This window comes from Bombina bombina, chromosome 1 (genome assembly GCF_027579735.1).
Source record: "Bombina bombina isolate aBomBom1 chromosome 1, aBomBom1.pri, whole genome shotgun sequence".
Taxonomy (NCBI): domain Eukaryota; kingdom Metazoa; phylum Chordata; class Amphibia; order Anura; family Bombinatoridae; genus Bombina; species Bombina bombina.
Window position 1 is genome coordinate 1,025,138,198 of NC_069499.1, and position 25,138 is coordinate 1,025,163,335.

Here is a 25,138-nt window from a genome sequence, read left to right on the forward strand (position 1 = left end):
TCCCTGGCAAAACTCCCATGGAAAATTACATAGTTTATGCAGAGTCTGCTTTTAAGCCATAATGGGCCTAAATCAACTAACATTCCCAAAGTGGCTGTCTCAAACTATCCCGGACAGAAGATAGATTGATAGATAGGATAGATAGATATACATAGATTGATAGTTAGATAGAATCGATAGAAGAGAAATAGATAGATTTGTTAGATATATAATTACCCTAATAAAGTCTAATAATTAAACATGCGTTCTTGGACCCAACTAGGTTGTGTTAAGTAGTACTGTTCTTCGCACTTTCAGCCCTGTAACTCCCCCAATTGGTGGAGGCCTATATGGCGGTTATGATTACCCTGACAAAGTATAACAACAAGACATGCGGTCTGGGACCCATGGTAATTTTGTTGTGTTAAGTAAAACTTTTCTTATCACTTGAATCCCTCTTACTCCCCCTTTTGTTGGAGCTCTATATGGCCTGCATGATTAGCCTGATAAAGTATAATAATAAAACATCTGGTCTTGGACCCATGGTAATTAGGTTGTGTTTAAGTAGTACTATTCTTATAACTGTAATCCCTGTTACTCCCCCTATCAAGGGAGGTCTATATGGCCTGCATGATTACCCTGACAAAGTATAACATCAAGACACACGGTGTTGGACCCATGATAACTAGCTTGTGTTAATTAGTACTTTTCTTAGCACTTTAATCCCTGTCCCCCCCCCCCTATTGGGGGTGTTCTATATGGCCTGCCTGATTACCCTGAAAAAATATAATAATAAGACATGCGGTCTGGTACCCATTTTAACTAGGTTGTGTTTTAAGTACTACCATTCTTAGCACTTTAATCTCTGTAACTCCCCCTATTTGGTGAGGTCTATACGGCCTGGATGATTACCCATACAAAATATAATAATAAGACATCTGCTCTTGGTCTGCGACCCATGGTAACTATGTTGTGTTAATTAGTAATGTCCTTCGCATTTTAATAGTTGTTACTCATACTCACCCTATCGGTGGAGGTCTATATGGCCTGCATGATTACCCTTACAAAATATAATAACCAAACATATGCTCTGGGACCCATGGTAAGTAGGTTGTGTTAAGTAGTACTGTTCTTTGCAGTTTAATACCTGTTACAACACCAAATGGTGGCAGGTCTATCTGGCCTTCATGATTAGCTGCACCCAAACCCCCAAAAAAGTGAGTGGTCTTAGACTAACACCCATGGCTAACTCGGTTGTTTCAATTAGCACTTTCATCCCTGTTACGGGCGGTCTACATGGCCATCATGATTAGCCTAACAAAATACTACAATCCAACCTTTGCTCAGTCTTCATAGGCCCTTCATTGTCTGTATTCTGATAGTACAGCTCTTATTATTTTTATAGCTGATACAACACCGAATGGTGGCAGCTCTATATGGCCTGCATGATTAGCCGCACCCAATACAAAAATAAATCCAAGCGGTCTTGGATTAACAACCATGGATAACTCTGTTGTTTCAAGTAGTACTATTCTTAGCACTTTCATCTCATCATCCCTGTTACTTCCAGGACTCTCGGTGGTGGTCTACATGGCCATCATGATTAGCCTAACCAAATACTACAATCCAACCTTGGCTCAGTCTTCCTAAGGCCCTTCATTGGCTGTATTTTGGTAGTACTGTTCTTATTATTTTAATACCTGATACAACACCGAATGGTGGCAGCTCTATATGGCCTGCATGAATAGCCGCACCCAAAGCCAAAAAAAAGCCAAGCGGTCTTGCACTAACACCCATGGCTAACTCTGTTGTTTCAAGTTCTACTATTCTTAGCTCTTTCATCTCATCCCTGTTACTTCCAGGACTCTCAGTGGTGGTGGTCTACATGGCCATCATAATTACCCTCACCAAAATATAACAACAATACGTGCATGCAGGGAACCATGGTAAGCTTACTTCCTTTCGCAAAATCGAGTATAACAGTTGCAGGCAGAGGTTCTGACCCTGCATTATGGCTGCACCTCTCCCTAAAAGAGGCATGCGTTACAGAGTCTGTGGGCATGTATGCAAATAGCTGGCATGCCTAAAAAGAGGAGCAAGGCTGTACAGGTTGTTCTCCTTCAGCCGTTTTATACGCTGTCCCACGGCCATGACCCTCAATAACCACAACAGAATGAAACACCACATATGCCATCCTTTTGAACAACAGAGTACAGGTATGGCATTGATTTTAGTTACACGGCGATATTTATTATGAACCGTGAAATTGAAAACAAAAACATGATTGGACACCAAGTACAGTACAGGTCGTTCTCCTTCGGCCTTTTTAGAATAGTGTTCCGGACCCCCAACAAAAACAACAGCAGGAAAGAGGACATATGGCATCCTTTTGAACAATAGATGACAGGTAAGGCATAGATTTTAGAAAGCCATAGATAATTTTTTTGCAACTGTGAAATAAAAAAAAACATTGATTGGACACCCAGCACACTTCTTTATCCTTTGGTCTTTTTATAGGAGGCTGCCGGAACCTCAACTGAAACAACAGCATGAAAGAGGACGTATGGCATCCTTGTGAACAATTGATTACAGTTAAGGCATTGATTTTAGAATCCCAGAGATCATTTATATGACCCGGGAAATAGAAAAAAACATTGATTGGACACCCAGTACACTTCTTTATCCTTAGGCCTTTTTATAAGAGGCTTCCCGGAGCCTCAACAGAAAAAACATTATGAAAGAGGACATATGTCAGCCTTTTGAATAATAGATTACAGGAAAGGCATTGATTTTAGAAACCCAGAGATCATTAGTTGCAACCGGGAAATAGAAAAAAAACATTGATTAGACACCCAGTACACTTATTTATTCTTAGGCCTTTTTAGTAAGAGGGTCCTGGAGCCTCAACCGAAACAACAGCATGAAAGAGGACATATGTCATCCTTTTGAATAATAGATTACAGGAAAGGCATTGATTTTAGAATCCCAGAGATCACTTATATGACCCAGGAAATAGAAAAAAACATTGATTAGACACCCAGTACACTTATTTATCCTCAGGCCTTTTTAATAAGAGGGTCCCGGAGCCTCAACCGAAACAACAGCATGAAAGAGGACATATGTCATCCTTTTGAATAATAGATTACAGGAAAGGCATTGATTTTAGAATCCCAGAGATCATTTATATGACCCGGGAAATAGAAAAAAAAATTGTTTAGACACCCAGTACACTTATTTATCCTTAGGCCTTTTTAATAAGAGGGTCCCGGAGCCTCAACCGAAACAACAGCATGAAAGAGGACATATGTCATCCTTTTGAATAATAGATTACAGGAAAGGCATTGATTTTAGAATCCCAGAGATCATTTATATGACTCGGGAAATAGAAAAAAACATTGATTAGTCACCCAGTACACTTATTTATCCTCAGGCCTTTTTAATAAGAGGGTCCCGGAGCCTCAACCGAAACAGCATGAAAGAGGAAATATGTCATCCTTTTGAATAATAGATTACAGGAAAGGCATTGATTTTAGAATCCCATAGATCATTTATATGACCCGGGAAATAGAAAAAAACATTGATTAGACACCCAGTACACTTATTTATCCTCAGGCCTTTTTAATAAGAGGGTCCCGGAGCCTCAACCGAAACAACAGCATGAAAGATGACATATGTCATCCTTTGGAATAATAGATTACAGGAAAGGCATTGATTTTAGAATCCCAGAGATCATTTATATGACCCGGGTAATAGAAAAAAACATTGATTAGACACCCAGTACACTTATTTATTCTTAGGCCTTTTTAATAAGAGGGTCCCGGAGCCTCAACCGAAACAACAGCATGAAAGACGACATATGTCATCCTTTTGAATAATAAATTACAGGAAAGGCATTGATTTTAGAATCCCAGAGATCATTTATATGACCCGGGAAATAGAAAAAAACATTGATTAGACACCCAGTACACTTATTTATTCTTAAGCCTTTTTAATAAGAGGGTCCCGGAGCCTCAACCAAAAGAACAGCATGAAAGAGGACATATGTCATCCTTTTGAATAATAGATTACAGGAAAGGCATTGATTTTAGAATCCCAGAGATCATTTATATGACCCGGGAAATAGAAAAAAACATTGATTAGACACCCAGTACACTTATTTATTCTTAAGCCTTTTTAATAAGAGGGTCCCGGAGCCTCAACCGAAACATTAGCATGAAAGAGGACATATGTCATCCTTTTGAATAATAGATTACAGGAAAGGCATTGATTTTAGAAACCCACAGATCATTATTTGCAACCGGGAAATAGAAAAAAACATTGATTAGACACCCAGTACACCTATTTATTCTTAGGCCTTTTTAATAAGAGGGTCCCGGAGCCTCAACCGAAACAACAGCATGAAAGAGGACATATGTCATCCTTTTGAATAATAGATTACAGGAAAGGCATTGATTTTAGAAACCCACAGATCATTATTTGCAACCGGTATATAGAAAAAAAAATTGATTAGACACCCAGTACACTTATTTATACTCAGGCCTTTTTAATAAGAGGGTCCCGGAGCCTCAACCGAAACAACAGCATGAAAGAGGACATATGTCATCCTTTTGAATAATAGATTACAGGAAAGGCATTGATTTTAGAATCCCAGAGATCATTTATATGACCTGGGAAATAGAAAAAAACATTGATTAGACACCCAGTACACTTATTTATCCTCAGGCCTTTTTAATAAGAGGGTCCCGGAGCCTCAACCGAAACAACAGCATGAAAGAGGACATATGTCATCCTTTTGAATAATAGATTACAGGAAAGGCATTGATTTTAGAAACACAGAGATAATTAGTTGCAACCGGGAAATCTAAAAAAAACATTGAATAGACACCCAGTACACTTCTTTATCCATAGGCCTTTTTAGCAAAGGCTCCAGGACCCTCAACAAAAACAAGAGCAGGGAGGTGGGCATAGGAGTACAATGGAGTGTGACAATAATAATGTGAAGGGGAAGATTGCGGAGTTGTGGCATTTTAATTTTGTTATCGTGGGAAGTACTTGCAATCATCTTGCTCTGGTGAATCCATATTGCAAATGTGTTTTTTAAGGCACTGTTTGTCTATTTTTTGAATATCAGCATTTGGTAATTCAAGCTCAACTTAAGGCTGGTGAGAACCGACCTTTCTTCTGACTGTTTGCAAATTTTGTGGCTCTGGACAAACTGAATAAGTGAATAAGGGGCCATCAGCCATATTCTGCACGCAACCCCTTTGATGATTAACGATAAACATGTGTCACCTGCAATCAGAGCCCGTTACTTCTGTCTAAATCATCTTCCTGGTATGGACAGGCCACTGTTTCACACAGCAAGTCCGAAGCTTGAACTACAAGATTGTCTTGAGTATGGTAGGAAACCAAAGTTTATTTAATTCTGTACTATCACCACAAAAGCTGAACTTCTTGAACCAAGGAAAATGCAAGCAATTTCATGTGCTTATGGATGACAAGGACGTCCTGTCCTGTGGTGCACAGAGATGGAGAGGATTTTGGGCCTCCCTGTACACTACCTAGATGTCTCCAACATCACCAGAAACACAAGACAGCGACTCTTGGGAAGTTCCTGGAGTGTTCCGGTAGCCATCTCTTTGCGCCCCGAAAGGAATACTTTATCAGTGTTTTTGTATACATCCGACAACAGCTTTGGAGACTGTGGTGACGCACATGTTATTTACTGTTGTTCCAGCTGTGGCAATATCAATTGGCATTAAAAAGGTAAGATTTGGGGGGGGCGGAGCCTATAGCTGTTGCGGTAGGACGTGTGTTTGAGGAGCTCCAGGTCTTACAATTTACTTTGGAGTTAGTTTTCAACCTTAATTTAATTTTCTTTTTGGGATTCATAGTCACACTTTCTGGGGCTATCCAAGAGGAGCCTGGAGATACCTTACTCATATCGGCTTACCTATGTTCCTCAGCTGACTGCGTTACAGCTAGCCGCAACACTGAGAGGCCTCTCTAGCCTGATAGTGCTGCCAAAGCTGCCGCCAATATCCCCCCCCAGGACCCTGGGTTATCAAACCAGTTCTATAGTAACTGGACAACTCGTTAATCACAACTATTGACAAAGAGAAGGAAAAGCACTAGTCACCCCTTATATCAACGGGTACAGAGACCTGTTTTTTGCGTTTCCAATATGGCACCGGACACCCCTGAATGAAAAAAAAAAAAGGTAAGATTTGGACTAGTGACGCACATTTTATGCACGCTGTGGCAATTGCAATTTGCATTAAAAAGAATCTGCTAACAACCACTACCTACGACCACACCTGACACCTGAAGTCATGCTTCAGTTATTAACTCAAGTTAAATTAAATTTTTTTTTTTTTTTTTTTATTATGCTCAGCAGATTCAAAACATACCATTCTTCTAGTCATATCACACGACATGTCAAAATGCTGCATGGGAAATGGCAGTGTGCAAAATCATAATCTTAGTGAACCTATAAGTGCATTATATTTTCTAAAATAAACAAAAATACCTAGAAAAAAAAAAAAAAAAAAAAAAAAGGAAAGAGGACATATGGCATCCTTTTGAGAAACCCTGAGATAATTTGTTGCAACCGGGAAATCTAAAAAAACCTTGATTAGACACCCAGTACACTTATTTATCATTAGGCCTTATTAGCAGAGGCTCCAGGACCCTCAACAAAACCAGCAGTAGGAAAGAGGACATATGGCAACCTTTTGAAAAATAGATTTCTGGAAAGACATTGATTTTAGAAACCCGGGGATAATTTGTTTCAACCGGGAAATCTAAAAAAACATTGATTAGGCACCCAGTACACATATTTATCCTTAGGCCTTTTTAGCAGAGGCTCCAGGACCCTCCACAAAACCAGCAGCATGAAAGAGGACATATGGCATCCTTTTGAAATTTAGATTACAGGAAAGGCATTGATTTTAGAAACACAGAGATCATTAGTTGCAACCGTGAAATCTAAAAAAAACATAGATTATACACCCAGTACACTTCTTTATCCTTAGGCCTTTTTATAAGAGGCTCCCGGTCGGAGCCTCAACAGAAACAACAGCATGAAAGAGGACATATGGCATCCTTGTGACTAATAGATTACAGGAAAGGCATTGATTTTAGAAACACAGAGATCATTAGTTGCAACCATGAAATCTAAAAAAAATTAGATTATACACCCAGTACACTTCTTTATCCTTAGGCCTTTTTATAAGAGGCTCCCGGTCGGAGCCTCAACAGAAACAACAGCATGAAAGAGGACATATGGCATCCTTGTGAATAATCAATTACAGGAAAGGCATTGATTTTAGAAACCCGGGGATAATTTGTTGCAAACGTGAAATCTAAAAAAACATTGATTAGACACCCAGTACACTTAATTATCCTTAGGCCTTTTTTTAGCAGAGGCTCCAGGACCCTGAACAAAACCAGCAGCAGGAAAGAGGACATATGGCATCCTTTTGAAAATTAGATTACAGGAAAGGCATTGATTTTCGAAACCTGGAGATAATTTGTTGCAACCGGGAATTTGAATCAAACAAATGATTCGATGGACACCCAGTACACTTCTTTCTCCTTCGGCCTTTTTATAAGAGGGTCCAGGACCCTCAAAAAAAAAAAAAGTCTGGAAAGAGGACATATGGCATCCTTTTGAACAATAGAGTACAGGTACAGCATTGATTTTACAAACCCAGAGATAATTTTGGTCAAATGTGAAATAGAAAAAAAAATTGAGTGGACACCCAGTACACCTCTTTCTCCTTAGGCCTTTTTATAAGAGGGTCCAGGACCCTCAAAAAAAATACCAGCAGGAAAGAGAACATATGGCATCCTTTTGAACAATAGAGTACTGGTACGGCATTGATTTTAGAAACCCACAGATAATTGTTTGGAAAAGTGAAATAGCCCCAAAAACCATGCTTGGACTCCCACTCCAGGTCGTTCTCCTTCAGCTTTTTTATAAGAGTGTCCAGCACCCTCAACAGAAACAGCTGCAGGAAACACCACCACATATGCCATCCTTTTGCACAAGCGAGTATAGGTATGGCATCCATTTTAGAAACCCAGAGATAATTGAGAGGAACCAGGAACATTTCTCTAAAAATTTGATGGGGCACCCATTACAGGTCGTTCTCCTTCAGCCTTTTTATACCATGGGCCACGACCCACAACAGGCACAACAGCATGAAACACCACATATGCCACCCTTTTGCACAATAGAGTACAGGTATGGCATAGATGGAACACGGAGATAATTTAGAGCAACCAAGAGACGATAAAGATGCTTGGTCGGTCCTCCTCCTTCAAATTTGTGGCATTTTGCGTTCAATTTAATGGTCCACCAGATATGAGTGGTGTGCTAAGTTGTACAATTCGTAACAGTTTAATCACTAGTGTTATGTGCCTTATTTTTTTATTTGAGTTTTGTACCCACAGAGCTGCAGCAGAGGCCAGAAAAATTAGGAATGTACAAATGACTGAAAAAATTGGGTATTGTTGTAGCAACTGCTGTAGCAGCTGCCAGAAAAATTGATGTTTGTAAAACATTTATAAAGTGCCCTAAAAGCTTGTGGCTTGAACACTAGTTGTTGGCGGATAAGTCAAGCAAGTCCTCCGGCTTTATAACAAAAAAAAAATGGCCAGCCTGTGTACCAGTTGTAGCCCAAGCCAGCTCATCTCATCATCAGGCCATTTTTATTCAAATGTTTCGCCCAATGTCAGTCCCTTCGGGATCCAGCCCTCATTCATTTTTATAAAAGTGAGATAGTCAAGGCTTTTTTGACCTAGGCGACTTATCTTCTCTGTGACAAAACCTCCTGCTGCACTGAAAGTCCTTTCGGACAGGACACTTGAAGTGGGGCAGGCCAGAAGTTCCATTGCAAATTGGGATAGCTCAGGCCACAAGTCCAGCCTGCACACCCAGTAGTCAAGGGGTCCATCGCTCCTGAGAGTGTCAAGATCCGCAGTTAAAGCTAGGTAGTCTGCTACCTGTCGGTTGAGTCTTTCTCTAAGGCTGGATCCCGAAAGGCTCTGATGGTGCATGGGAGTTAAAAAGGTACGCATGTCCTCCATCAACAAGACGTCAGGAAAGCGCCCGGTCCTTGCCGCCGTGGTCGTGGGAGGAGGAGGATTAATTTCATCTCTTCCCCTGTTACATTCCCGTGGTGCTGTGACATCACCCTTATACGCTGTGTAAAGCATAGTTTTTAATTTATTATGAAAATGCTCCATCCTTTCCGACTTGCGGGAATTTGGTAACATTTCAGGCACTTTATGCTTATACCGGGGGTCGAGGAGCGTGGACACCCAGTACAGGTCGTTCTCCTTCAGCTTTTTTATACGAGGGTCCCTCAACAGGCATGACAGCATGAAAGAACCCATTTGAACAAGGTTGGATGCCGAGCTAATCATGTCCCGTTCCTCCTCCTCACTGATCTCACTGATGGTATCTTCTTCCCCCCAGCCACGTACAACACCACGGGTACCAGAGAGGTGACAACAACGAGCACCCTGGGATGCCTGTTGTGCTCGGTCTTCCTCCTCCTCCTCCACCTCCTCAAAGCCACATTCCTCCTCTCACTCCTCTTCCTCACAATCCTCTTCCTGCATTGCCGCAGGTCCAGCAAGCGATGCTGATTTGGCTATTTATGGGGGTGATGGACACCACAACTCTCCCGCTTCCTCTTCACGCTCATCTACTGCCTGATCCAGCACTCTTCGCAGGGCACGCTCCAGGAAGAAAACAAATGGTATGATGTCGCTGATGGTGCCTTCGGTGCGACTGACAAGGTTTGTCACCTCCTCAAAAGGATGCATGAGCCTACAGGCATTGCGCATGAGCGTCCAGTAATTTGGCAAAAATATCCCCAGCTCCCCAGAGGCTGTCCTAGCACCCCGGTCATACAAATACTCATTAACAGCTTTTTCTTGTTGGAGCAGGTGGTCAAACATTAGGAGTGTTGAATTCCACTGTGTCGGGCTGTCGCAAATCAAGCGCCTCACTGGCAGGTTGTTTCAACGCTGGATATCGGACAAGTGCGCCATAGCCGTGTAGGAATGCCTGAAATGGCCACACACCTTCCTGGCCTGCTTCAGGACGTCCTGTAAGCCTGTGTACTTATGGACAAATCATTGTACAATTAGATTACACACATGTGCCATGCACGGCACATGTGTCAACTTGCCCAATTTCAATGCCGCCACCAAATTACTTCCATTGTCAGAAACAACCTTACCAATCTCCAGTTGGTGCGGAGTTAGCCACTGATCCACCTGTGCGTTCAGGGCGGTCAGGAGTGCTGGTGCGGTGTGACTCTCCGCTTTCAGGCAAGTCAACCCCAAGACGGCGTGACACTGACGTACCCGGGATGTAGCATAGTACCTGGGGAGCTGGGGGGGTGCCATAGATGTGGAGCAAGACGCAGAAGTTGAAGAGGACTCAGCCGAGGAAGAGGTTATGGAAGAGGATGGAGTAGGAGGAGTAGAGGAGGTAGCAGCAGGCCTGCCTGCAAGTCGTGGCGGTGTCACCAACTCTTCTGCAGAGCCACGCATTCCATGCTTGTCAGAAGTCAGCAGGTTTACCCAATGCGCTGTGTAGGTGATATACCTGCCCTGACCATGCTTTGCAGACCAGCTATCCGTGGTCATATAGACCCTTGCCCCAACGCTGTGTGCCAGACATGCCATAACTTCCTTTCTCACAACAGAGTACAGGTTTGGGATTGCCTTTTGTGAAAAGAAATTTCTGCCAGGTACCTTCCACTGCGGTGTCCCAATAGATACAAATTTTTTGAAAGCATCAGACTCCACCAGCTTGTATGGTAAAAGCTGGCGGGCTAAGAGTTCAGACAAGCCAGCTGTCAGATGCCGGGCAAGGGGGTGACTTTGAGAAATTGGCTTCTTACGCTCAAACATGTCCTTGACAGACACCCGACTGTGGGCAGATGACCAGGAACTGCTAAGTAAGAGAGACTGAGTGGAGGATGGTTGAGAGGGGGCAAGGAGGACAGCACTGGTTGACGTGGCTGAAGATGCTGGAGCAGGAGGAGGAGGGCAGCTTTCACTTTGTGTGCTGCTTCTACTCATGTGTTCTACCCATCGGCCTTTGTGATGGGAGACCATGTGCCTTCGCAAAGCAGTTGTACCTAGGTGGCTGTTTGACTTCCCACGACTCAGTTTCTTTTGGCACAGGTTGCAAATGGCATCGCTGTTGTCAGAGGCAGACACACAAAAAAAAATGCCACACTGCTGAACTCTGCAATGACGGCATTCTGGTGGTGGCAACAGCATGCGTTGATGGGCGTCGGCATGCTGTCTGGCTGACCCCTGGTGACGATGCATGCTGTCTGACTGTGCCACTAGCTCCTTGAGACGACCTCCCCGTGCTTCCAAATCGTCTCCTCCTCCTCCTCTCTGTCTCCCCATCTGAACTTTCCCCCTCTTCTTCTTCTCTTCTAGCAGGCACCCACGTGTCATCCACCGACACATCATAATCAACCGCTTCACTTGTATCTGAAACATCAAGAAAGGAAGCAGCAGCGGGTACAACATCATCATCATCATCACACCGTACCTCCATGTCGGTAATGCTGCCTGACTGAGACTGATCACTATTATCTACATCCTCTGTCAATGATGGTTGCGCATCACTCATTTCTTCAAAATGATGAGTCAATAACTCCTGTGACAGATCAAGTGAAGCGGCTGTGGTGCTAGTGTTGGTGGTAGCGACAGGTGGGGGAGTGTCACTGGTCACTTGAGACCTGCCCAAAGCACAGCTGGACGTAGATGGGGCGGCTGGCAGGCAGTAGAAAAGTGCAATTCAATGGCACGAGCAAACTGAGGATTAGGATCAACAATCAAAAATGTTTTAATTTTAATTAGTAACTATACTGTGACAACAATTATGGTTGGTGTAAATAGTTGGCAAGACGGCCTGGCACAAAAGGCTGGCAGGCAGGAGGTAGATGCAATTCAAGGACACTAGGAGACTGATTACTGACAGTCTAAACAGTGATGATTGACAATTTTTGCAATACTGTTAAAAGAAATATGATTGCTGGCAATAATTGGCTCGGTGGGCCTAGCACACAGCAGGCTGCAAGGCAGGAGGAAAGTGCAATTCAATGGCACCAGCAAACTGAGGATTCACAACAACTATTACCAAAAATTTTAATTTTTAATTATTAAGAATACTGTGACAACAAATATGATTGGTGTAAATATTTTTCAAGTAGGCCTGGCACACAGGCTTGGAAGGCAGTAGAAAAGTGCAATTCTAGGGCACGAGCAAACTGAGGATTAAGATCAACAATGAAGAATTTTTTAATTTTAATTAGTAACTATACTGTGACAAAAAATTATGATTGGTGTAAATAGTTGGCAAGACGGCTTGGCACAAAAGGCTGGCAGGCAGGAGGTAGATGCAATTCAAGGACACTAGGAGACTGATTACTGACAGTCAAAACAGTGATGATTGACAACTTTTGCAATACTGTTAAAAGAAATATGATTGCTGGCAATAATTGGCTAGGTGGGCCTAGCACACAGAAGGCTGCAAGGCAGGAGGAAAGTGCAATTCAATGGCACCAGCAAACTGAGGATTCACAACAACTATTACCAAAAATTTTAATTTTTAATTATTAAGAATACTGTGACAACAAATATGATTGGTGTAAATATTTTTCAAGTAGGCCTGGCACACAGGCTTGGAAGGCAGTAGAAAAGTATAATTCTAGGGCAAAAGCAAACTGAGGATTAAGATCAACAATCAAGAATTTTTTAATTTTAATTAGTAACTGTACTGTGACAACAATTATGATTGGTGTAAATAGTTGGCAAGATGGCCTGGCACAAAAGGCTGGCAGGCAGGAGGTAAATGCAATTCAAGGACACTAGGAGACTGATTAATGACAGTCAAAACAGTGATGATTGACAATTTTTGCAATACTGTTAAAAGAAATATGATTGCTGGCAATAATTGGCTAGGTGGGCCGGGCACACAGCAGGCTGAAAGGCAGGAGGAAAGTGCAATTCACTGGCACCAGCAAACTGAGGATTCACAACAACTATTAACAAAAATTTTAATTTTTAATTACTAAGAATACTGTGACAACAAATATGATTGGTGTAAATATTTTTCAAGTAGGCCTGGCACACAGGCTTGGAAGGCAGTAGAAAAGTGCAATTCTAGGGCACGAGCAAACTGAGGATTAAGATCATCAACAATCAAGAATTTTTTAATTTTAATTAGTAACTATAATGTGACAAAAAATTATGATTGGTGTAAATAGTTGGCAAGACGGCCTGGCACAAAAGGCTGGCAGGCAGGAGGTAGATGCAATTCAAGGACACTAGGAGACTGATTACTGACAGTTAAAACAGTGATGATTGACAATTTTTGCAATACTGTTACAAGAAATATGATTGCTGGCAACAATTGGCTAGGTGGGCCTGGCTCACAGCAGGCTGCAATGCAGGAGGAAAGTGCAATTCAATGGCACCAGCAAACTGAGGATTCACAACAACTATTAACAAAAATTTTAATTTTTAATTATTAAGAATACTGTGACAACAAATATGATTGGTGTAAATATTTTTCAAGTAGGCCTGGCACACAGGCTTGGAAGGCAGTAGTAAAGTGCAATTCTAGGGCACGAGCAAACTGAGGATTAAGATCAACAATCAAGAATTTTTTAATTTTAATTAGTAACTATACTGTGACAACAATTATGATTGGTGTAAATAGTTGGCAAGACAGCCTGGCACAAAAGGCTGGCAGGCAGGAGGTAAATGCAATTCAAGGACACTAGGAGACTGATTACTGATAGTCAAAACAGTGATGATTGACAATTTTTGCAATACTGTTAAAAGAAATATGATTGCTGGCAATAATTGGCTAGGTGGGCCGGGCATACAGCAGGCTGCAAGGCAGGAGGAAAGTGCAATTCACTGGCACCAGCAAACTGAGGATTCACAACAACTATTAACAAAAATTTTAATTTTTAATTACTAAGAATACTGTGACAACAAATATGATTGGTGTAAATATTTTTCAAGTAGGCCTGGCACACAGGCTTGGAAGGCAGTAGAAAAGTGCAATTCTAGGGCACGAGCAAACTGAGGATTAAGATCATCAACAATCAATAATTTTTTAATTTTAATTAGTAACTATACTGTGACAAAAAATATGATTGGTGTAAATAGTTGGCAAGACGGCCTGGCACAAAAGGCTGGCAGGCAGGAGGTAGATGCAATTCAACGACACTAGGAGACTGATTACTGACAGTCAAAACAGTGATGATTGACAATTTTTGCAATACTGTTAAAAGAAATATGATTGCTGGCAACAATTGGCTAGGTGGGCCTGGCTCACAGCAGGCTGCAAGGCAGGAGCTAAGTGCAATTCAATGGCACCAGCAAACTGAGGATTCACAACAACTATTACCAAAAATTTAATTTTTTAATTATTAAGAATACTGTGACAACAAATATGATTGGTGTAAATATTTTTCAAGTAGGCCTGGCACACAGGCTTGGAAGGCAGTAGAAAAGTGCAATTCTAGGGCACGAGCAAACTGAGGATTAAGATCAACAATCAAGAATTTTTTAATTTTAATTAGTAACTATACTGTGCCAACAATTATGATTGGTGTAAATAGTTGGCAAGACAGCCTGGCACAAAAGGCTGGCAGGCAGGAGGTAAATGCAATTCAAGGACACTAGGAGACTGATTACTGATAGTCAAAACAGTGATGATTGACAATTTTTGCAATACTGTTAAAAGAAATATGATTGCTGGCAATAATTGGCTAGGTGGGCCGGGCATACAGCAGGCTGCAAGGCAGGAGGAAAGTGCAATTCACTGGCACCAGCAAACTGAGGATTCACAACAACTATTAACAAAAAAATTTAATTTTTAATTACTAAGAATACTGTGACAACAAATATGATTGGTGTAAATATTTTTCAAGTAGGCCTGGCACACAGGCTTGGAAGGCAGTAGTAAAGTGCAATTCTAGGGCACGAGCAAACTGAGGATTAAGATCAACAATCAAGAATTTTTTAATTTGAATTAGTAACTATACTGTGACAACAATTATGATTGGTGTAAATAGTTGGCAAGACAGCCTGGCACAAAAGGCTGGCAGGCAGGAGGTAAATGCAATTCAAGGACACTAGGAGACTGATTACTGATAGTCAAAACAGTGATGATTGACAATTTTTGCAATACTGTTAAAAGAAATATGATTGCTGGCAATAATTGGCTAGGTGGGCCGGGCATACAGCAGGCTGCAAGGCAGGAGGAAAGTGCAATTCACTGGCACCAGCAAACTGAGGATTCACAACAACTATTAACAAAAATTTTAATTTTTAATTACTAAGAATACTGTGACAACAAATATGATTGGTGTAAATATTTTTCAAGTAGGCCTGGCACACAGGCTTGGAAGGCAGTAGAAAAGTGCAATTCTAGGGCGCGAGCAAACTGAGGATTAAGATCATCAACAATCAATAATTTTTTAATTTTAATTAGTAACTATACTGTGACAAAAAATATGATTGGTGTAAATAGTTGGCAAGACGGCCTGGCACAAAAGGCTGGCAGGCAGGAGGTAGATGCAATTCAAGGACACTAGGAGACTGATTACTGACAGTCAAAACAGTGATGATTGACAATTTTTGCAATACTGTTAAAAGAAATATGATTGCTGGCAACAATTGGCTAGGTGGGCCTGGCTCACAGCAGGCTGCAAGGCAGGAGCTAAGTGCAATTCAATGGCACCAGCAAACTGAGGATTCACAACAACTATTACCAAAAATGTAATTTTTTAATTATTAAGAATACTGTCACAACAAATATGATTGGTGTAAATATTTTTCAAGTAGGCCTGGCACACAGGCTTGGAAGGCAGTAGAAAAGTGCAATTCTAGGGCACGAGCAAACTGAGGATTAAGATCAACAATCAAATTTTTTTTAATTTTAATTAGTAACTATACTGTCTGTGACAACAATTATGATTGGTGTAAAAAGTTGGCTAGACGGCCTGGCACAAAAGGCTGGCAGGCAGGAGGTAGATGCAATTCAAGGACACTAGGAGACTGATTACTGACAGTTAAAACAGTGATGATTGTCAATTTTTGCAATACTGTTACAAGAAATATGATTGCTGGCAACAATTGGCTAGGTGGGCCTGGCTCACAGCAGGCTGCAAGGCAGGAGGAAAGTGCAATTCAATGGCACCAGCAAACTGAGGATTCACAACAATTATTACCAAAAATTTTAATTTTTAATTATTAAGAATACTGTCACAACAAATATGATTGGTGTAAATATTTTTAAAGTAGGCCTGGCACACAGGCTTGGAAGGCAGTAGAAAAGTGCAATTCTAGGGCACGAGCAAACTGAGGATTAAGATCATCAACAATCAAGAATTTTTTAATTTTAATTAGTAACTATACTGTGACAAAAAATTATGATTGGTGTAAATAGTTGGCAAGACGGCCTGGCACAAAAGGCTGGCAGGCAGGAGGTAGATGCAATTCAAGGACACTAGGAGACTGATTACTGACAGTTAAAACAGTGATGATTGACAATTTTTGCAATACTGTTAAAAGAAATATGATTGCTGGCAATAATTGGCTAGGTGGGCCTGGCTCACAGCAGGCTGCAATGCAGGAGGAAAGTGCAATTCAATGGCACCAGCAAACTGAGGATTCACAACAACTATTAACAAAAATTTTAATTTTTAATTATTAAGAATACTGTGACAACAAATATGATTGGTGTAAATATTTTTCAAGTAGGCCTGGCACACAGGCTTGGAAGGCAGTAGAAAAGTGCAATTCTAGGGCACGAGCAAACTGAGGATTAAGATCATCAACAATCAAGAATTTTTTAATTTTAATTAGTAACTATACTGTGACAAAAAATTATGATTGGTGTAAATAGTTGGCAAGACGGCCTGGCACAAAAGGCTGGCAGGCAGGAGGTAGATGCAATTCAAGGACACTAGGAGACTGATTACTGACAGTTAAAACAGTGATGATTGACAATTTTTGCAATACTGTTAAAAGAAATATGATTGCTGGCAATAATTGGCTAGGTGGGCCTGGCTCACAGCAGGCTGCAATGCAGGAGGAAAGTGCAATTCAATGGCACCAGCAAACTGAGGATTCACAACAACTATTAACAAAAATTTTAATTTTTAATTATTAAGAATACTGTGACAACAAATATGATTGGTGTAAATATTTTTCAAGTAGGCCTGGCACACAGGCTTGGAAGGCAGTAGAAAAGTGCAATTCTAGGGCACGAGCAAACTGAGGATTAAGATCATCAACAATCAAGAATTTTTTAATTTTAATTAGTAACTATACTGTGACAAAAAATTATGATTGGTGTAAATAGTTGGCAAGACGGCCTGGCACAAAAGGCTGGCAGGCAGGAGGTAGATGCAATTCAAGGACACTAGGAGACTGATTACTGACAGTTAAAACAGTGATGATTGACAATTTTTGCAATACTGTTAAAAGAAATATGATTGCTGGCAATAATTGGCTAGGTGGGCCTGGCTCACAGCAGGCTGCAATGCAGGAGGAAAGTGCAATTCAATGGCACCAGCAAACTGAGGATTCACAACAACTATTAACAAAAATTTTAATTTTTAATTATTAAGAATACTGTGACAACAAATATGATTGGTGTAAATATTTTTCAAGTAGGCCTGGCACACAGGCTTGGAAGGCAGTAGTAAAGTGCAATTCTAGGGCACGAGCAAACTGAGGATTAAGATCAACAATCAAGAATTTTTTAATTTTAATTAGTAACTATACTGTGACAACAATTATGATTGGTGTAAATAGTTGGCAAGACAGCCTGGAACAAAAGGCTGGCAGGCAGGAGGTAAATGCAATTCAAGGACACTAGGAGACTGATTACTGATAGTCAAAACAGTGATGATTGACAATTTTTGCAATACTGTTAAAAGAAATATGATTGCTGGCAATAATTGGCTAGGTGGGCCGGGCATACAGCAGGCTGCAAGGCAGGAGGAAAGTGCAATTCACTGGCACCAGCAAACTGAGGATTCACAACAACTATTAACAAAAATTTTTAATTTTTAATTACTAAGAATACTGTCACAACAAATATGATTGGTGTAAATATTTTTCAAGTAGGCCTGGCACACAGGCTTGGAAGGCAGTAGAAAAGTGCAATTCTAGGGCACGAGCAAACTGAGGATTAAGATCAACAATCAAATTTTTTTTAATTTTAATTAGTAACTATACTGTCTGTGACAACAATTATGATTGGTGTAAATAGTTGGCTAGACGGCCTGGCACAAAAGGCTGGTAGTGGCAGGCAGGAGGTAAATGCAATTCAAAGGCACTAGGAGACTGAATATTTGCAGTCCAAAAAATTATGATTTTTATTTTTTTTATATACAGTACTGTTACAAGAATTATGATTGGTGCCACTAATTGGCTAGTTGGGTCTGGCACACAGGCTGGCAGATATGAGTCGTGGATGGTAGGTAGGGCAGCAATTTAACACAGTATGCTGTGTAAGTGACAAAAACACAGGCCTGATAGAAAATTAAGTTAGATTACACTAGCAAAATATTTTAAAATTTTAGATTTTAATATTAAAATTATGTTAAGAAGTGCAATGCACATATGACTCTATGAGTGGTCGCACTGGCTGGCTGCTACGTAGAGCAGCAATTAACAACAGTATGCTGTGTAAGTCAGATAGACAGTTAGTCACAGGCCTGATAGAAAATACAATTAGATTACACTAGCATAATGATTTAAAGACTTTTTTTGGCAATTTAAAGAAAAAGGTTAAGCACATACATATGAGTCGTGGCTGATAGCCTTGGAAGGGCAGCTATTAAAAACAGTAGGCTCTGTAAGTCAGATACACACACGCCTGATAGAAAATACTATTAGATTACACTAGAAAAATTATTGAAATTATTTTTTTTGGGGGGGGGGAATTAAAAAAAGGTTAAACACATATGAGTCGTGGCTCATAGACTAGGGAGGGCAGCAAGTAAACACAGTATGCTCTGTATGTCAGCAAAACACACAGGCCGGATAGAAAATTATATTAGATTACACTATCAAACAAATTTAAACTTTTTTTTTTATATTAAAATTAAGGTGAAGAAGAATAGATATGAGTGCTGGGTGACTGCCTGGCACAGACCAATTAACCAAAAGACTGAAAATAAATGAGGTATATTAATGCTGAGTGAGCCTGACAGACACAGGCCTGATAGTAAATGTAATTAGATTACACTAGCAAAATATTTTTTTTTTTTTTTTTTTTTTTTAATTTAAAATAATGTTATAAACGGATATTAACACTGGTGGCTGCTGGCTGGCACAGAGCAATGAACCAGAGTATATGCTGTGTGACACTGGCCTGATAGAAAATGAAAAAAAATTACACTAGCAAAATAATAGAAACATAGAAACATAGATATTGACGGCAGATAAGAGCCATAGGCCCAGCAAGTCTGCCCGACCTTACCTAACAGTATAAACTTATCTAGTTCGTAGGATAGCCCTATGCTTGTCACATCCATTTTTAAAGTCCCCCACAGTGTTTGTTGCTACTACCTCTTGAGGAAGTTTATTCCATAAATCAATCACTCTTTCTGTAAAGAAGTGTTTCCTCAAATTACTCCTGAATCTACTACCCTTTAGCTTGAGCTCATGACCCCTTGTTCTTGAATTTTCCATTTTATGTAAAATACCCACAGCCTCAGTTTTACTAAACCCTTTAATGTACTTGAAAGTTGCTATCATATCACCTCTTTCCCTTCTCTCCTCTAAGCTATACATATTTAGGTCATTGAGCCTATCCTTGTAAGTTTTATTTTTTAGACCATGTACCATTTTGGTAGCCCTCCTTTGCACAGATTCAAGTTTGTTAATATCCTTCTGAAGATATGGCCTCCAGAACTGCACACAATACTCAAGATGAGGCCTAACTAATGATCTATAAAGTGGCATAAGAACCTTACTATTTCTGCTGCAAATACCTCTACCAATACATCCAAGCATTCTGCTAGCCTTACTCGCTGCATTACTACATTGTTTACTAAGTTTTAAATCATCTGAAATAATAATTCCCAAGTCCTGTTCCTCGTCTGTAACAGTCAGTAAAGTGTCATTGAGTCTGTAATTAACATTTTAATTTTTCTTCCCTAAATGCATTATTTTACACTTTGCTGTGTTAAACTTTAGATCCCAGTCGTTTGTCCAATCCTCCAATTGTTGTATATCACTTTTCATTTTGTCTACCCCCCCCTGGAACATCCACTCTGTTGCAATTTTTTGTATCATCTGCAAAGAGACATACTTTCCCCTGTAGCCCTTTGCTGATATAATAAAAATTTTTGGTTAGTTAAATTTAAACTAATGTTGTTAGGGAGATATCAGCGGTGGCAGTAATCACAGCATATGCTGTGAGCCTTAAACACACAGCCTGAAAGCCAGGCAAATGCTAATAAAAAACAAACAAACAAAAAAAAAAAACGGCACGAAATATAGCCCTAAAAAGGGCTTTTTGGGGTGCTGTGCTTGCATCAGAGATGAGTGGAGTCCTTCTGGACTGTAAATACACTAGCCTAGCTATGTTTTTCCTATTAATGTCAGGAGCAAAAACACAACACGTCCTCTCATTAAGAAAGCAAGGTCGTTATGAGTCTAAAATGGGGGATTCCGAGTAGCTGGGAGGGTCTGTGAGGGAGTGTCTGATGTTGATTGGCTCTAATGTGTCAGGCGGCTGTGACATAAAGGGTCAAAGTTTCCTCAATTATGACACATAGGGGCGGATCGAACATCGCCATGTGTTCGCCCACAAACGCGAACAAGCTATGTTCGCTGTGAACCGTTCGCGGGCGAACAGTTCGGGAGATCACTATTCAGGAGCAGAGACGGCGCGCAGGACTGCAGTAGAGGCGCCAAGAGGTATGGGTTCACTTATTACACAGAGTGGGAGTGTGAGTGAGGTGCAGAATGTGTTGCTAAAGTGACTGAGGGAGTTGATCGCGAAGGTGAAGCAGTCTTGTGGGAATGAGGATAGCAGGAGCCCGGCAGGGGCATGGGATTTGGCACCACAGTGACAGCTGTACCTGGGCCGGGTCTGATTGGGACCCCGGTAGCAGGGGCTGGGCAGGGAACCGTAGGAGCACCAGTGGGGGACGCGGCTGTAGGGGTAGAGGGAGTGGGCATTGCAGTGGGAAGTTCCAGGGTGGTGACACTTAAAGTGTCTGACGAAGCCCTGCGTAGGACATGCTTATGCTCGATAGGCCCCTTAGGGTTGCATTTGGCATCTGAGGTTAAGGAGAGGATATGGAAGAGGGTTTTTTTAGAGTTATTTTCCCTCCTCCCCCTGGATCAGTTTGTTGAAATTAAAGAGGGAACCAAAAGGGGAACAGGGGAAGAAGGAGGAGGAGGAGAAATGGAAGAAGCACTATCGGAAGATTCCGAAGACCTTCGCTAATTGGTCCAGGGCCTTCTGTATTTTGGCTAGTGTGATTACACAGAAGTTCCCCGATCAGGGTTCTGCCCTGTTTTGCTATTTCGATGAAGTCTCCTTGGCCTACCATACATACGGGGGGATGGCATGGTGGAGATATGACGAGCAGTTTTGTCAAAGGATAGCAGTCCGTCCCGACATGAGGTGGGATGACAGGGACATGGGGATTTGGCTGGAGATAATGACTCCATTACACCGGGGCCAGTCCTTTGGGTGGGGGGGAGCGGCCACCAGGCAACGGCCGGTAATGGTTCAGCAGTGGCCCTCCATAAAGGCCTATGCTTCCAGTTTTACAATGGGCAATGTCGAATCGGGGCATCATACAAGTAGAAGCACAAATGTTCGGGATGCGGGGGGTCCATCCTTATGCCAAATGCTTCAGAAAAGGAAAGATCGGGGGTATACCAGGGTAGGTGGCGTTCAGGGCACGGACGCCAGTGGACATCAGAAGGATGGTCCCATGGATAAGGCGGTACACTAAGGTTAGGGTAAACAGGGGGATGCCGAGCTGCTTTAAACAGGTTTTAGCTTGGGTTTCCCCATCCCCTTTCAGTAAATGAAAGGGGGCGGGGGGTCGGGTAACTTGAAGTCTGCCAGGGAATTCCCGGGAGTGGTCCGGGAAAAATTGGGAAGGAGGTTGACTTGGTGCAAATAGCGGGCCCCTTTTCGGCTTGTCCATTACCTAACTTGAGGCTGTCCCCCTTGGGGGTAGTCCCAAAGAAGGTGCAGGGTAAGTTCCGAATGATCCACCATCTGTCGTACCCAAAGGGTTCTTTGGTGAATGATGGTATCGACCCAGGCTTGGCGGCGGTTCGATATGCATCATTCAATGATGCGGTGGCTTTGGTCAAGCAGGTGGGCCGGGGGCCCTCCTAGCGAAGATTGACGTGGAGGCGACTTTCCGGTTACTGCCGGTTCACCCAGCATGCCACCATCTGTTAGGTTGTTTGTTTGTTTGAAGGGAAGTTTTTTGTTGATTTATGATTACCCATGGGTTGTTCTATCTCATGCTCCTATTTTGAGAAATGTAGCTGTTTCGTGGAATGGGTTGTTAAGCGTGTGTTAGGATTGAGTTCCGTGGTCCATTATTTGGACAACTTCCTGTTTGTGGGCCCTCCTAGCAGTGATGCATGCCAGTTATTGATGAATGCTTTTGAAGCAGTAGTAAGGGATTTCGGTATCCCAGTTGCGGGGGACAAACCTGAGGGTCCTTGTGCTGCACTGAGTTTCTTAGGAATACACATTGATTTGGAGAAAATGGAATGTAGTTTACCTAATGATAAGGTGACAGACTTGTGTGGTGTATTATGGCAAGCCTTGGGGCGGAGGAAGTTGACTCTGAGAGAGATGCAGTCTTTGTTGGGGAAGCTAAATTTTGCTTGCAGGATCATCCCGGTGGGGAGGGTGTTCTGCCGGAGGTTATCCCTGTCTACGGTTGGGTGAAGGAGCCTTTCCATCATGTCCGTTTGACAAAAGCATTCAAGGAGGATCTGATGATCTGGCTGAGATTCCCTGTGGAATTTAACGGGATGTCTTTGATCCAGCAGGAAAGGTGGGAGGAACCGGACGTGCTCTTGTTTACAGATGCTTCGGGGGTTCATGGTTTTGGAGCATATCTTGGGGGTAAGTGGTGAGCAGATTTGTGGCCGCAAGGGTGGCAGGCGGGAGGCCTGACTAAGAATTTGGTGTTCTTAGCATTGTTCCCGTTACTGGTGGCCTTGACTATTTGGCCAGATTTACTGCAAGACAGGAAGGTTCTGTTTCATTCAGATAATATGGGAGTGGTGTCGGCAGTTAACTCCTTGTCGGCATCCTCCCCCCCCCCCGGTAGTGGTCCTCCATTTGTGCTGGAATGCCTGAAATGTAATGTGCTTTTCAAGGCTGTGCATGTGCCTGGTAAGTCCAATGGGATTGCTGATTCTCTTTCCCGTTTCCAGTGGGACAGATTCCGGGAGCTGGCTCAGTTGGCGTAGGAGGAGGGGACGCAGTGCCCGGGGGACTTCTGGAAGGTGGACTTCTTGGCTTGTTGAAGATGGTACGAGGGGCTTTGGCGGGGTCCACATGGAAGGCCTATTCGCAGGTATGGAGAGAATGGTGTGTGGTGCTAAAAGGGGCCGGGGGGCCCTCACGGCCCGGAGCTGGTTGACAGTACTATTGGGGTGGATGGCAGATTGGGGAAGACATAAGGTGTCGAGGGCCATGGTGAGGCGGAGACTGGTGACAATTGCCTTTCTATGCCAATGTTTGGGCTGGGAGGATGTTACTAAATCCTTTGTGGTGCGTATAGCGGCCAGGAGTTTGTGTAGGGGAGGAAGAGTGCCAGACTCAAGGAGACCGGTCATTTTCATGTTGTTACAAAGGATAGTGGGAGTGCTGGCCACTGTGTGCTTGAACGGGTACGAGGTTGTGCTTTTCCGGGCTGCGTATGTGATTGCCATTTTTGCGGCCATTCGGGTGTCGGAGGTAGTGGGAGTGACTAAGAGAGATGGGGGGTATTCAGAGGGGTGATGGGTGGATCCAAGGGCGGGAACTTTACATATGGCTGCGGCGGTCAAAGACCGATCAGAGTGGAAAAGGGAGAGCTATTAGCCTTAGGGCAATAGGGGGGGCATGTTGCCCAGTATTGGCAGTGGCTGCTTTTCTGCAGGTGCAGCCAGTGGCCGATGGCCCTTTGCTTGTTCATATGAACAGGGACACGTTATCTCATTTACAGTTTATATCGGTTTTTAGTAAGGTGCTAGGGCTTGACTTTGGGTCTCACTCTTTCAGAATTGGGGCTGCAATAGAGGTGAGAATGTTAGGTATGTCGGATGCAAGGATAAAAAGGATTGGGAGGTGGGCTTCTAGCAGTTTTAAATCCTATGTTCGAAGTGAACTAGTACTGTAGTATTTCTTTTTCTGTCCCCAGGGGTAGGTGCCACGGTATGTTGGATTATCGGCCATTCCTACATTTATTGGGCGAGGCAAGCGGCAATGATGAAAGAAGGGGGAGCCAGCTGGGTCTTGATAGCGGGTTAAGGTGGGACCAGGTGATTGTTAAGGTGGTGGAATATGCTAGATTGTTCAGTCCCCCGGGTCTGTTGGTGTTCCATGCTGGTGGGAACGATTTGGGCTTCTTCTCTCAAAAAGATTTGCTGGTAGGTGTTAAACGGGATTTACTCCAGTTATGGGACCTAATTGTGGTGTGGTCGGAGTTAAAGCCTAGGCTAAAGTGGCGGCAGCTTGAGACGTGCGAAGGCTAGAAACTTGCAGGAGAAAAATCAATAGAATATTGAGTAAGTTTGTGGAGAGGAATGGGGAGGTGTCCATACGGCATGTGGAATTTGGGGAATGCTTCTTTTTGAGAGATGGGGTCCACTTAAATGAGGTTGGGCTCCATTTGTTTAATTTTAATTTAAGGGAAGGGGTGGCCTGGTCCGGCTCTAAGCCGCCCTCGGGGGCTTGCCTTTGGTGGTTTGTGGAGTTCTGCTGGGGTACCTCCTGCTATGCAGGAGATGTCTATTATGGTTCCTGATGGGACCTTCGGAACGGAGGTACAATGAGTTACTTGGCAAGCCCCGTGGATTGTTAATGTTAATTCTA

General features: G+C 42.4%; 1 protein-coding gene across 1 annotated transcript in view; it reads left to right on the forward strand.

Annotated features, from left to right (window-relative positions):
* Positions 1–25,138, forward strand: part of BPI (bactericidal permeability increasing protein) — a 404,793-nt gene that overhangs the window by 278,347 nt on the left and 101,308 nt on the right. The gene's annotated exons all lie outside the window — the stretch shown is intronic.